Genomic DNA, 13,883 nt, shown 5'->3' on the forward strand with positions numbered 1-13,883 from the left:
GACCCAGACATTGCCTGCTCACCGTCATTGCCACCCCTGACACCATCTAATCCAGCAGGGTGGAAGGGACTGTCAAGTTTGTAAGACTGTAGACACCACCAGCCTCCAGTAACTGTGGGAAACTGGCCTTGCCAGGATATAAACAGTTTCCTAAAATTGCTTTATCTCATATTGGATTTAGGGAGGGAAAAGGGATCAAGCTATCTTTGGACTGTTGATCTTTTGGGGAAGGGGTTGGAGTTGAGTGCTCTGTTCTGTGGAGATAACAAAGAAGCCCTTCTTCCTTCCTCTTGGATGACCTGACCATACTTTGCAGCACAAATAATATCTTAAATCTTCAGTCGCGTTGGGATTGGCAAGGATGAGGGGCTGTGTGTAGCCAAGGGAGGCCCAGACATGGTCTCTGTGGGAAATCAAAATTTCCAGCTTCTCTGGGCTGTTACGTCTTCTCCCATCCCTTGTCACTCCACCTTCTCCATCTCTTTCCATGTGCTTCTCTCAGGGAAAGGCAGGCAGCCTGACCCTCAGATCCTTCACCCGGCTCAGTGGGTTACTTGGGGCCTCGAGTTCTGCACACTAGAGATCGGTGATCCCTCAGGGCTGGGAGAGGAATAGCCTGGGAGACTGTCAGGGTCTCTGTGATGACTGAGAGTTTGGTGTATGAGTCGATGAGTTGGGATGTACCATGGTGATGATACTTTTTAAATGAAAAAAAAAATCACTTTGTCCAACAAAGCGTTTTGATGACTTTTGAGTTTATTTATGTAAAAAGTCTTGAGAGGTTTAAAGATCAAGTCACCCTTAAATACACATTGAACAACTCACCCTTATTGAAAAAAAATAAATTGCATGATATCTGCCCATCCCTGCTCCCCACTGTGGTTAGAATATAGAGCCCAACAGCATTAGCCACGTAGCATGCTGGGAGCCACAAGGACCTGGAGGAGCAGGGAGCAGCTCGGGGCAGGCAAACACAAAGGCTTTGCCCATTGCAGAGACCAAGCCCAGGGACAGGTGCACGGGGCAGGGCTCTGCAGAAGCAGGGCCTGAGAAGATAAAGGTACACACAGTGGGAGCCCCAGGTGCCATGGGGGCTTAATCTCTGAAATCCATCTAGATAAAACAAGGCAGGGAGAAATGGAGGAGTGTCTAGCTTCTGCGACAAAGAGCTGGGAGGATTCACATGGGAAGCAAAACCAGCCAGCCTCTTAGGACCAGGATAAGATTCACTGTCCCCCAAGCTGAAAGAGGCAGGTAGCAGAATGCCAGCTGAGGGACTGTTGCTTGACCCCTCCAAGAGTTTACTTGGCCCTTTGGCTCTTAGGAGCAGGTTTATAACATCCCTGTAAAACCTTCACCAAGGGCAGAAGACCTTGAAGTGCTGCCCAGCAGGCCCTTGGTGTCCACAAGCAGGGCCGGCAGCCTCCAGTGAGCTGGGCACTGCTTGCAAACAGCTGAGAAGGAAAGAAGATAGGTCTGTCCCAACAAGTATGTGTCAGTGCTCCCTGTGGTTTGAAACAAGGATGAGGGGTCTGAGGCTTATGGATGAAAGCTAAGCAGGTACTCTGGGGAGCTGACATGGCATTTCTTCTTCTAGACAATTCTGGGATAGAGCAGGATGACATCCCCAGGCCCTTCCATCACTCAAATGTGTCTGGACATTGGAGAGTAAGAGGACACAGCTTGAATCTCAGGGATGCTGGCTTCCATGGAGGAAGCCGGAGGGAGCCAACCGGCCCCATGCCTTTGCAGCATATAGCCAGGTCACCCTTGCATTTCAACAAAGTGAGGGACTTCCATCTGCCCACTCCCTACTGAGTACCCAGCAGGTAAGCTGATGCTTTTATAGGTCCTGGGCATTGCCCTCAGGGAGCTCATAGTCCAATTGGTGATAAGAAAGTATGGTGATAAGAAAGGCCTGGTACACTGAGATGACTTTGGTTTCAAAATCTGAAGACCAAGTTCTTAGTTCTAGCTCAGCTTTGTGGCTAAAGCCAAGCATCTTCTCTCTGGATTTTCATGTACTGACCTATCCAATAGGGTAGCACTCCATTGTGGCTCCAAATATTCTAAGCCTCTATGATCATATTTATAGAAAAAGATGACTATGACATGAATAGTCCTCACATTTCCCACAATAAATACCTGGAAGCTACTTTGAAAGTGGATCATTACAGAGCAGGTCATACTTTGATTGAGAGACAATGTTAAACTTTGGAGTTCTGCTCTTAACTCTAGATCAAATATAATGTTATCAATAGAAAAGGGACAATACCTATAAACATCTATAAAAATATAAAATATAAGGTTGGTCTCTGTGTTTTACAAAGCGCTCATAAATGTACATACAAAAGCTCCTCTAGCAAAAGTCAGCATAAGTGCCCTAAATTTTCCAATACATTAGTCACAATAAATATTAATACAATACTTGGCAAATAACATTGCCCTTTCCTTATTGAGAGCTATAAGGGGATTGGGGATATTATTTCAATGGCTCAAATTTCTTTGAGAAGTTGTCTGAAGAGGTGCAAAGTATTGTATTGTTCTTCTCTTGAAACATTTTCTTCAAAACAACTCTTTACTAGGGAATTACCCTGCCAAGAATACACAAATACACTCTTCCTTCATGTTCCAAAACATTTTCTGTAGCAAGCAGAGACTTCAGAATCATTTTGTTGGCTTTTGAGCTGCCCTCACAGTAGTAGATGCTCAATAGATAGTCTTTTTTTTTAATTTAGGTTTTTAAGAAGATGATTTATCTCACAGTGAAAAACGTTTTGAAAGAAAAGGTGGAGCTAGCTTCTTTGCTCTTACTCTCTGGTCCTCAGTTAATTCACATCTCCCAGGACCCCTGCTGAAAATCAATGGGAAGTAATACCACTTTCCATCCATTCAAGCTATTGACTGCCTGTCTTCCCTGTGCTGAGCGCCATGCATTGGATTCAGAGTTGTTCAGTCTCTGCCTAGGAAATTGCTCATCCTGGCTGTCATGGTGGGAAAGCTTTGGCCAGGCTGCATATATTCTTTACCTTCCAGAAGCTTTGCCATTTTACTTCCTTCCTTACAAAAGAATAGCGAGCATTTCCCATACAATCTTGTCCAGCTATTCTTCCACCACAAGAGATACAATGGCAAGGAAGATACAAATAACTCTGATGGTGGTTTGCACAATACTTGATGCTTTGACGACAGGCTGGCAGAATGCTTCACACTTCTTAAGGAAGCCAGGAAACCAATTATCAATCCATTAGCAGCCACTTTCAAAAGAAGCTTCAAAACAGCCTTCACCAGAGATATGCCAAGAATGCGTGAATGCACACTTTCCTTTGCCATTTTGTAAACCACCTTAAGAAGATGTGAATCCTAATTGCTCAGTTCTTAATGTGTATAGTATATGTGTGAAATGTGAAGGCAGGAACTTCTTGGATGTATACGATTTAAGTTACAAATCAGCAATCTAATCTTGAGAGGTCAAGGGAGGGAAAATTGGATCCTTGGGTGCTCAGGGAAAATGTCCCAGAAGATACAAGACTTGAGCTGGGCTTTTGGAGAGTTGGAAGGGAAAGTAGGATTTTTTAAACAGAGATGCTGTGGGAAATGGCCCTCTGCTAGTATCTTCCTGTCCTTTACTCTGACTTCCTCCTTACTTCTCCCACCTTCTGTTCTGGTGACACACACGCACGCACACATTCTGGGATGAATTGGGTAATGGGATCTGCAAGAATCTGGTCTCTCCCATGGACCATTACTCCAGAGTAGAGTTTCTCAAACTTAGCACTATTGATATTTTGGCCTAGATAATTCTTTTTGTGTGGGGCAGTATTGTGTATTATAGGATATTTAACACATCTCTGTCATCTACCAGTAGCACCCGCCCCACACACCAGCTGTGACAGCCAAAAATATCTCTAGACATTGCCAAATATTCCCTGGGGGAAAAAATCACAGATTAAGAACGACTAGTCTAGGATAACTTAGTTTTGTCAAATTCCAAATATGAAGAATCCTATGGATTTGTGTTTTAAGTGAGGCTATGATTAAAGTCTGTAGCATTATGACAGTGGGAAGGCATGGGTTAGAGGAGAATGCCAATTTTATTAAATGTTCTACATTATTGGGAATATATGAGTCCTCCCTACTGTGTTATGGGGTATTTATTCTCTCAATTTATAGATTAAAACAAGGTTCAAAGAAATATAACTAACACGATGGTCGTAGAACCACTAAATAATAGGCTGGAATTTGAGCTGTTAATTAACAGAGCAGCAATTTGCACCCAGGTTCTTGCTGCAAGTCTTGCCCTGTCTCCATTGCACTAGATTTCTAGAAGTTTAGGGATCATCTGCAAATGTAAGGACAAGGAAGCCTTAGGATAAAAATACCAGGCCAGAGTACAGAAGCAAACTGCTGGCCGGGTTACCTTTATGAAGTAACAAAGGTTGACAAGAGTTAGACAAATCCAAGAAAGATAGATTTGTGACCCTTATTGGAAATCTATCAATATTGTATACCCCCACCATACAATATACTGGCGTTGAAACCTCTTCCTAATCTTTACATTTTCTCTGTTCCTTCTACCCGTTCATTTATTTATCCATCTTGATTTATTGAGTACCTGCTATGTACAAAGTTAGCTGCATAAGAGGGTATGGCTGTTCCTGGTCAAATTCTAAACTGAAGGGCCTTTGGGGATGATCCTGCTCAGGTTAAAGGGACAATCTCATGGTGTCATGCCCTATATAATGTGCTGTAACTGTATCTCTAGACGTATCTGGAGCTCAAGGGCCAATACTTGACAGAGACTTTTGGTATGCTCTCGTATTTTTCAAGTTTAAGCTAATTTAATGGTTTAAATAAATCGAAAAGTTTAAATAAAGAAAATATTCATATTCTCTCTCCCTTAAACCAAACTGATTTCTTTTTTTTTGTTTGTTTTGTTTTGTTTTTTCATCTCAAATTATTTATTCTTTTTTTTTTTTCTTTTTTTTTCTTTATTATACTTTAAGTTTTAGGGTACATGTGCACATTGTGCAGGTTAGTTACATATGTATACATGTGCCATGCTGGTGCGCTGCACCCACTAACTCGTCATCTAGCATTAGGTATATCTCCCAATGCTATCCCTCCCCCCTCCCCCCTCCCCACCACAGTCCCCAGAGTATGATATTCCCCTTCCTGTGTCCATTAAACTGATTTCAAATTCGACCAGTCTTTTTTTATTCTTACCCATCTATACACATATGTTATGTGGTCTTCATCAGAGTGAGCATGCCATTTTGCATTCTATGTTTTAAAGCCCATATTCTGCTGTGAATCTTACCATGTTGCTACATAGTTATCATTCTTAAAAATCTGTGGGTTCTTCTGTCAAGTGAATAAACCATGACTTATTCAACCAATTATATTTAATTATTTTATATAAGGCTATAATGAGCATCTTCAGCCTATGGCTTTTTCTTCTCTTGAATTATTTCCTTAGAATAAATTTCTAGAATTGACATTATCCGATCAGGACATGAGTATTTTTATGACTCTTGATGCATACTGTTGCCTGGTTTCCCCAAAATATGGTGTCGGTTCATAATGCCAGTAGCAAAAGCTATAAGATTAAGAACAAGACTCAAAACGTGTGGTCTTTCCATCCAGAAACATGGCATGCCTCTCTTTCATGTTTATCTACTTTCACTTTTCTAAAGATAACAACTTTGTGGTTTTCTTCGTTTAGGTCACATATATATTGCTTGTAAACTTTGTTAGCTTCACTAAACTTCAAGTATTTGTGTGGCCATTTAAAAGTTGCTAATTTAATAGCTATAAGTTGACTCTATTTCTGTAGCACACCTTTGTTGACTACTGTGAAGTGCCCAATGTTAAGTGCCGCGAATTCAGAGATGAATTGGGCACGGTCCATGTCCTCAAGGAGCTCTTCTCATGTGGAGATAGACACCATTATATAAATGAAGTGGGCCCTTGTGGCTTATAATTTAGTTTTTCAATGAGAAAACATTGATGCCATGAATATTGGGTTCATTCTTTTATTTAACACATATTTATTGAGTGCCTGCAATGTGGCGGGCATCATAGTGGGTGCTGAACAGAAGAGCAACAGCCCCTCTTCTCACGGGGCATAGACTTGACATCTTCTCTGTTAGAATGGTTGGGCCCGAAAGATGAGAGGCCCTGCTGGAAAAGGAGACATCCAAGAGGCAGCAGTGGGTTCTGGGAGAAGCCACTGGGTTTGGGCCTATGCAAAAGGGACATGTTCCATAGATACATTGACGCACACATAAACACCCACACACACACGCGCGCCCACACTGCAGGACTGGGTACTTGGGTTTGTAATGGTTCCTATAGGGGTTGGCTGTTGCCTAATGGATATGAATGAAGAAGGGAGGTGGGTTTATGGGAGCACAGTCTGGAGACAGACTGCTGGGTAGCCATGGGCCAGAGACATGTCCCTGTTGGGGTAAGAGGTATAAAAGAGGTGTCTGGAGGACTGCCAAGATTGCCATCGCAGGGCACTGGATAGAGACTTCAGTCTTGGCCTTTCTTCAGCCGACCTGGTTCCAGCCCTGTCTAGGAGGGACATGGGGCATTTGCTGTTTCCAATCCCTGTATAGTGACTACTGGTACTGACATGTGGCTACTGGGGTGTTGGTATTCCTTCCCAATTTGAAGGCATTCTTTCTACATTGTGTATAGAAATTCTTTGTGGTATTTGATATATGTATTTTCCCAATCTCATTTTCCCTATTTGTTTTCTATTTTTCATTGTATAGTTGTCTTACATTTCTATATAAACAAATCTCTCAGTATTTGTGATTTATTTTCAAAGCTGACAAAGTTATTCTGCCATGGATCTGAGAAACAGTTCGTTCTATTTTTGGTTATTTGTCAGTAATTTGATTTTTTAAAATATAATTTGTTAATCCATCTGGAGTTTACTTAGATGAATGTATAATATTGTCCTAACTATTATGCAGTTTTCCAACACAATTTATTAAGTAATTCATTTCCCTTTTGATTTGAGGGAAATGAATTGTTTTATTACATACTGAATCCTCAAATGTAGTTAAGTCTATTTCTTGAGTCACCACTTTGTTCTGCTGCTCTATTTCTATCTTAGCACTGGTATTGAATAATTTTAATTGTTGTTTTATAATGTGTTCTAATATCTGGCAGAGCTAGAAACAACTCCTTCCTCCCTTAATTATTTTCTCTTTCAGAATATTCATTGTTATTCTCATCTGTTTGTTGTTCAAGATTAATTTTAGAATCATTTTGTCAGAGTAAAAAAAACATCCTATTGGGATTTTGTATGTGCACTCCTGTTAAAATATAAATTAACTTGAAGAAAATAGGCATTTTTATAATACACAGCCCTCATATCCAGACACATGTTTTTGTTCGCCTACTTCCGTCTTTCTAAATATAACAGCTCCATGGTTTTCTTCATATAGGTCACATGCATTGCTTCGCATACATTGCTTGTCACCTTTATTCTTAAATAGGCAGGTACTTTTTTCATTTCTCCTCCCACCCTGACCTCAATGCCACATGCACAGGTGAAGCATGCTCTATTTTCCCTCCCCTCTATGGCTGAAACCTAGTGTTCCCTGTAAACATACAATCCCAGATTTTCCAGGACAAATGCAATTTCAAACATCATTTCCCTTGGCCCAGAAAATATGATCACAATAGCTAGAGTCCTTGGAAATTGCCTTTTTCAAATGATCAGAGCCAGAGTTGGGATCAGCAAAGATTTAAATGCATCAGCCTCAGCATGAGGGATAATATTCCTGGGAACTGTTTGTGATTAGGCCAGGGACCGTGATCAGTGTGAGCTTCCTCTGCTTAATGTAACATTCCCCTCATTTCTCTAGACTTCTTTCAAGGTTTTGTTGACCTACAGATGGCCCCAGAAAATAAACAGGGAACTTAGGGAGTCCCAGGGCTCCCTCCCTCTGTTATCCAGTCCTCAAGAACCTGAACACTGAAGACCTGTGGTTTCCCTTTGCTAGTGGCAGGCAGAGCAGGGGGTGCCCGCTCTGCAGAATTCTCCCAGTGATCTGAAGGGGACGTCGCCTTGAGTGGAAAGTCAGGGGTGGTAGCAGGATGGGGGAGGGTCTGTATCTGCTACTGTACTGGAGAATGGGCACTAGTCATAGCTATGAAGCGTCCCAGGGCCATGGGGCAGCCTGAGAAGTGTATGCCAGAGTTGAGGGAGTCCAGGGCTGAAAGAGCTGACCCTGGATGAAGGAATGGGTCACAAAGGAGGCTGCTGGTGTTGCCTCTCAGAATGTACAAGGAGGTGGAGTCAATTCTTGTCCTACCAGGCCACTAGGGGTTATATCATTGCCTGTTACCTTTGTTTTCAAATAGGCAGATACTTTATGGGGGAAGGAAGATTCTGGATTGACTCATGTCCTCACCCAAGGGAATACGGTGTATCCCGGCAGAGTATATCTTTGACCCAGCCAGAGGCTTCAGTCTCCAAAAAGAGACTTCAGTCTCACAGCAGAGACTAGAGAGGAAACCATGAACCAGAATAGAAGCCCAGTCCTTGGACTGGGGCATACATATTGAAGAAGGGTTAGCAGGAGAGGGAGATCCTAAAACTGAGTGGGCCTGTAGGTATGCTGGGCTTCTCACAAGCCCACCAGTTACTGGCTCTGTGCAGCCACACACATCTCACCCCAACAGTTTGTAGGACTAGAACTTCCCAGTGTACCATCATGCTTAGCTGGGCTTGGCTTAGAATCTGGCTGTAAGAACCAAGCCTGTGGGATCCAGCTCTTCAGTGTACCTGGCCAGGGTGAAATCAGGCAGACTGAAGGGATGGCTCACAAAGGAGGCTCCCAGCATTTCCTATCAGGATGTCCAAGGAAGTAGTCAACACTTTCCCTGCCAGGCCAGTGTGAGTCACATACATCACTTGTTTCCTTTATGTCTAAACAGTCAGGTACTTTATAGGAGAAGGAAGTGTCTTTGGTGGCCCTGCCTGGTCTAAAGTAGACCCAAACCCAGCTAACCATTAGAATCACTCATAGGCCTTTTAAAATACAAAATTCTTGGCCTTGTCCCCCAAAATTCCAATTCAGTAGGTCCAAAATGGGGCCTAGGAATTGTAGTTCTAAAAAACTCCTAGATGATCTAGACATTAGGTCATATTTCTGAACAACTAGTATGGAACACATACTGTATGCCAGTGGCTTGGGGAAAGTTTTGTGTCAGTTCTGTGAGGTTTGGTCCCTTGAATTTGTCTCTTGAATTCCTCTGGGCTAATGGGAAGGCTTGAGCTCTTGGATTACATCATGCCAACAGACTTTTTTCCTAGCTAATACTTGTGTCATGCCAAGATACATGGGGTTGTGATACATGTGGTGATATGTTGTGTTCATATGCTGTTGCTATTAAGTTGGCCAGGCTGAGCTGCCATAACTCAGTTATTAGGATGATTGTAGTCTCCCAGGTTCCGTGGGATGTTGACCTCCATGTTGGTATCCCATCAAGGAATGAGATGCATGGTCCAGTACTCCCACATTACAACTTGATGTTTTTCATTTAATTTAAATGCAGCAAAATGTGGAAGGGAGTGGGTACTATGTACTGGCCATTACACTCAGCACCGGGCAAGTGATGAAGATGATTCAAACATGGTTCTTGCCCTCCAAGAGCTCGTAGTCTAGTGAGTAAGATAAGCGTGTGCTTTTATTTTAAAGCAGTCTCTGAATTATTGCAATCATAGATGTGGTCACAAAGTGCTACCAGAATGTAGAGGAAGAAAAATTCATTCCAACTGGCAGATTTTCAGAAGTCTTCTTGGAAGATTGTAGCACAGGCAAAAATTTCAGTCCAATCCAACCCAGGAATCTGTCCAAAACCAAACTGTGAACACAGTTTAATCCAAGGCCCAGTTCAAAGGCCTTATTCCAGCTAAGAGTCCTGGTCCAAGGTATATTAGGACCACAGCTACCTGCGTGGAAGAGGAACTGGGAAAACTGGTCAAGCTTTAGGAGTCTAATCCTGGGCTGTGACCTCTACTTGTAGGGGAATGAGGTATCTCTGTCATTCTCATTTCAGCTTTCACCTTTGGGATCAAGCCAACAGGCTCTGTTTTCTCTGTAAAATATCCAAAGTTGTGTGTATGCATTCTCCACTGTGCTCTGCCATGCCTGACTCAGAGAGCTGTGGAGGCCAACAGAGTTTCCCCAGCCAGGGTCTGTTTTCACAGCTGCTGGCTCAAAAGCTGGAGCTTGAAGTTCTATCAATACCCCAACCCTGTTCTTTGAGCCTCTTGGTGTATTTGTCATCTTACTTGAACATATGTGCATTACTATCAGCCCTCAGTGATGTGAGTGTCCTCAGACTCTGTGGTCCTCGGGGAAGGGACTACATACCTTTTCTAGGGCTTGGCTTTCTAAGAGGGCCTTGGGTTACCCGCTCTTGTGTTGATTGGCCCTTCCTCTAGGCCTTATGTACAAGAGCAATCTTTTGGGGGACTCAGGGGAGGTGGGTTCAGAGAAAAGGCTCCTGGCCCTAGGCTACCTGATCAACTCTCATCTTGCTCTGGGACTTAGATCAGACTCCCCCATGGTCTTGCAGGGAGCTCTCCCAGGCTACCTGTAAACTCCCTTGGATTATCGTGTTTCCCCTAGAAGAAAATCCAAATGTAATTCCTTGTGTTCATGGAGAACAACCAGCATGTATTGTTTTCCAGTCTTCAGTGGGTGGTGGTCTGAGGCATGAATGGACCATGACAGTTCTATACTCCTTGAGTGAGGATGCTCTGACGAACAGGCTTAGAATGCATGATGGAGCTCTCTAACAGAGCTCAGGGGCTCAAGTGAAGAGGACAGGCCCTGAGTGCCTCAAAGACCCAGGGACCTGGGCCTACAGTCCTGAGAACATCCCCTGAGTTGTTGAAGATGTGATCCACACCCTTCCTTGAATTCCTCTGGGCTAATGGGAAGGCTTGAGCTCTTGGATTACATCATGCCAAGATACTTTTTTCCTAGCTAATACCTGTGTCTGGCTGACCAGATTAATAAGAACAGCTGAAGCTAACCTTAGCTGGACATAGAGACCAGCTGGGATCTGCCCATGTAGGAAGAATAGGACGCTACGAGTATCACTCATAGGATCCTGGGGGCTGGGTGCAGGCAGCTGTGGGATCTCACAGGAGAGAAGCACTTTTGAGTAGCCTTTGCTTGGGACATGGAAAGACTGGGTCATCAGGACTTCCATCTGTTCCCCAACATGTCACAGTTCCTCAGAATCTCACAGTGAGACTCAAGACTGACAGAATATCCAACACTCAAGTGAAGGGCTGTTCAGTACCAGGTACCCCCATGCAGCTGACAGTGCCTCTCCTTTCTAAGGTTATCTGCCCACAGATCTGCTCACAGAAGGTGCCTCACCAGGTCACAGTTGGCAGTCGAGCAGTCAGTCATTCCTGCAAATGGGGAGTTTTGTCAGAATCTTCTGGACTTGGAGTTACCTGTTCATTCCTTGAGGAGAGGAGGGACTGAGGATCAAAGAGCAAACCTTTTGGGCTGGGGTCTTGCTGGATTGAGGGTGTGGTAAGGGAGAAGTGGGGAGACACCACTTTTGCTGCCTTAGTAGGCTGATTAAGACTAGGAGATACACCAAGCAGAAGCATGCGTGGAGACACCATCAGCAGCAGAGTGGGGATGTCCCTCTTGTTTCAAATTCAGCCAAAATTGAATGTATACCTTCCCTGAGCCCAGCACAGTGCTGTGTTCCATGCCTTCACAAACTTCATTGCGTTGAGTCTTCACAAAAAAGCTGTAATTTAGAAGTTATTAATCCCATTTTTATATATGAGGGGGAAGACTCAATGATGTAAGGTACCTGCCCTCTTCCTCCCTCCCAAATGCGTACAGCTAATAAGTGAAAAATACATGCAAACCCCCAATTTTTAGAAGGATTCATATTTGCTCCAACTTTGGCATGGTGGCTTGGTCTGGCTACGTATATTTTCCAAAGAACTTATGGTCTGTTTTCAAGGTAAAAGCTGAGCCCCAAGAGTGTGGACTCAGCTACTTCCCAGTAGCACAGGGCAGGGGGCCTTTTTTGTGCTTTGTTCCGTAAGGTATCAGAATCTTTTCTGTGAGCTGGGGATATGAGTTCCTCAGCCAGCCACTGAGGAATGCATGAAAATACCAGTGCAGAGCCTGGCCTTGGGAAAGACCTCTAAACATCTCAATGAAGAGGGCCTAAAGGCCGGGGTAAGCACCTGGAATGGTTTGGTGGGGGCAATGCATTATTCCAGAGGTGTGGCAAGAATCAGTCATGGCCACAGGGTAATCCCAGGCAGTGGGTAATTTCCAAAGGTTATGCTGATGAACAGTCATGTAATTTATACCAAGAACCTAGCCAACCTCTATGGGATACAGGTAACAGGGTCCAGCCATAGAGGGCAAGAACTTAGCAATCATCAGACCCCTACCAATGAGCTTCAGTTTAGGATTCCAGTTCCAGAGGGGATTGAGTTGTGAATGAGGAACTTGAAGCAAAAGCTAGTTTCATGAATAGCTGCTACCATGAGTAGGGTGACAATATATCCCTATTTGCTTGGGACAATCCCAGTTTACATCTTTTGTTCTAGGTAATTATCCATAGTGCCATCTTTCATTCTCAAAACCAGTTTGGGCAATATGTTACGTGGGTACCCTGACATGCCAAAGACCTCATGCCAAGAAAGGAATTGGGCCTCAGTGATTGATTTGAATGCCATGCCAAGAGGGATCTGAGTCAGAGGTCTATGAGGCTATATATAGTGGTTTGTCTTTTTTTTCTTACTTGTCACTGACTTGAAACTCAAGCTCTGGGCTGGGCACAGTCGCTCATGCCTGTAATCCCAGCACTTTGGGAGGCCAAGGCAGACGGATCACGAGGTCAGGAGATCGAGACCATCCTGGCTAACACCGTGAAACCCCATCTCTACTAAAAATACAAAAAATTAGCCGGGCGTGGTGGCGGGCGCCTGTAGTCCCAGGTACTCAGGAGGCTGAGGCAGGAGAATGGCGTGAACCCGGGAGGCAGAGCTTGCAGTGAGCAGAGATTGCGCCACTGCACTCTAGCCTGGGTGACAGAGAGAAACTCTGTCTCAAAAAAAAAAAAAAAGAAAAAAAAAGAAAAGAAACTCAAGCTCTGTAGGATTAATCCCTTCCTACCTCTCTCCCCCTCATCCCATGCCACTCTTCCATCAAAACTCTTGCCTACCTCAATGCCTTTCCACTTACAGTTCACCATGTTGGAGTGTCCCTCACAAGACTGGCTCCATCTCATCATTCCTTAACTGTCACATTCCCAGAGAGACCATCTCTAACCACCTTATCCAGAAGAGCGATGTCACTTTTTATTTCCTTCATACCCTTTTTTATAAGTGTATTAGTCAACTTTTGCTGTGGCATCAACAGCCCGAAACTCTCAATGACTTGAAACAATAAATATTTATTTATTACTCATATCTCAAGAGGGTTGTAAGTCAGCTGCAGCTCTGCAGGGCTCTCCTGGGCTCCACATAACATCTCGTTCTGGGACACAGGCTGAAGGACCATGTTGTGCCTAGAGCATGTTGTTCTCATGCCAGAAGGCAGAAGCTTCAGGGAACAGAGCCAAACTACTCAAGTACATTTAAAGCCTCTGCTTGGAAATGCCTATGTCATGTCCACTCACAATTCCGTGGGCTAAAGTAAATTGCAAGACTAAGCCCAAAGTCAATGGGAATAGGGAAGAGAGCACCACCTCAAGAGATGTATAGCAAGGGCAAGGAGAGAACAAATGATTGTGAACAATTAGTATGATCTACCATAATAAGTGATGCTTATTTTATTTGTTGATTATCTGGCATC

At 43.7% G+C, this 13,883-nt stretch overlaps 1 protein-coding gene across 5 annotated transcripts in view; it reads left to right on the top strand.

Annotated features, from left to right (window-relative positions):
• CSMD2 (CUB and Sushi multiple domains 2) overlaps nucleotides 1-13,883 on the top strand; it is a 643,557-nt gene that overhangs the window by 385,516 nt on the left and 244,158 nt on the right. The window lies entirely within an intron of this gene.

The sequence above is a fragment of the Pan troglodytes genome, chromosome 1 (genome assembly GCF_028858775.2).
Source record: "Pan troglodytes isolate AG18354 chromosome 1, NHGRI_mPanTro3-v2.0_pri, whole genome shotgun sequence".
NCBI lineage: Eukaryota > Metazoa > Chordata > Mammalia > Primates > Hominidae > Pan > Pan troglodytes.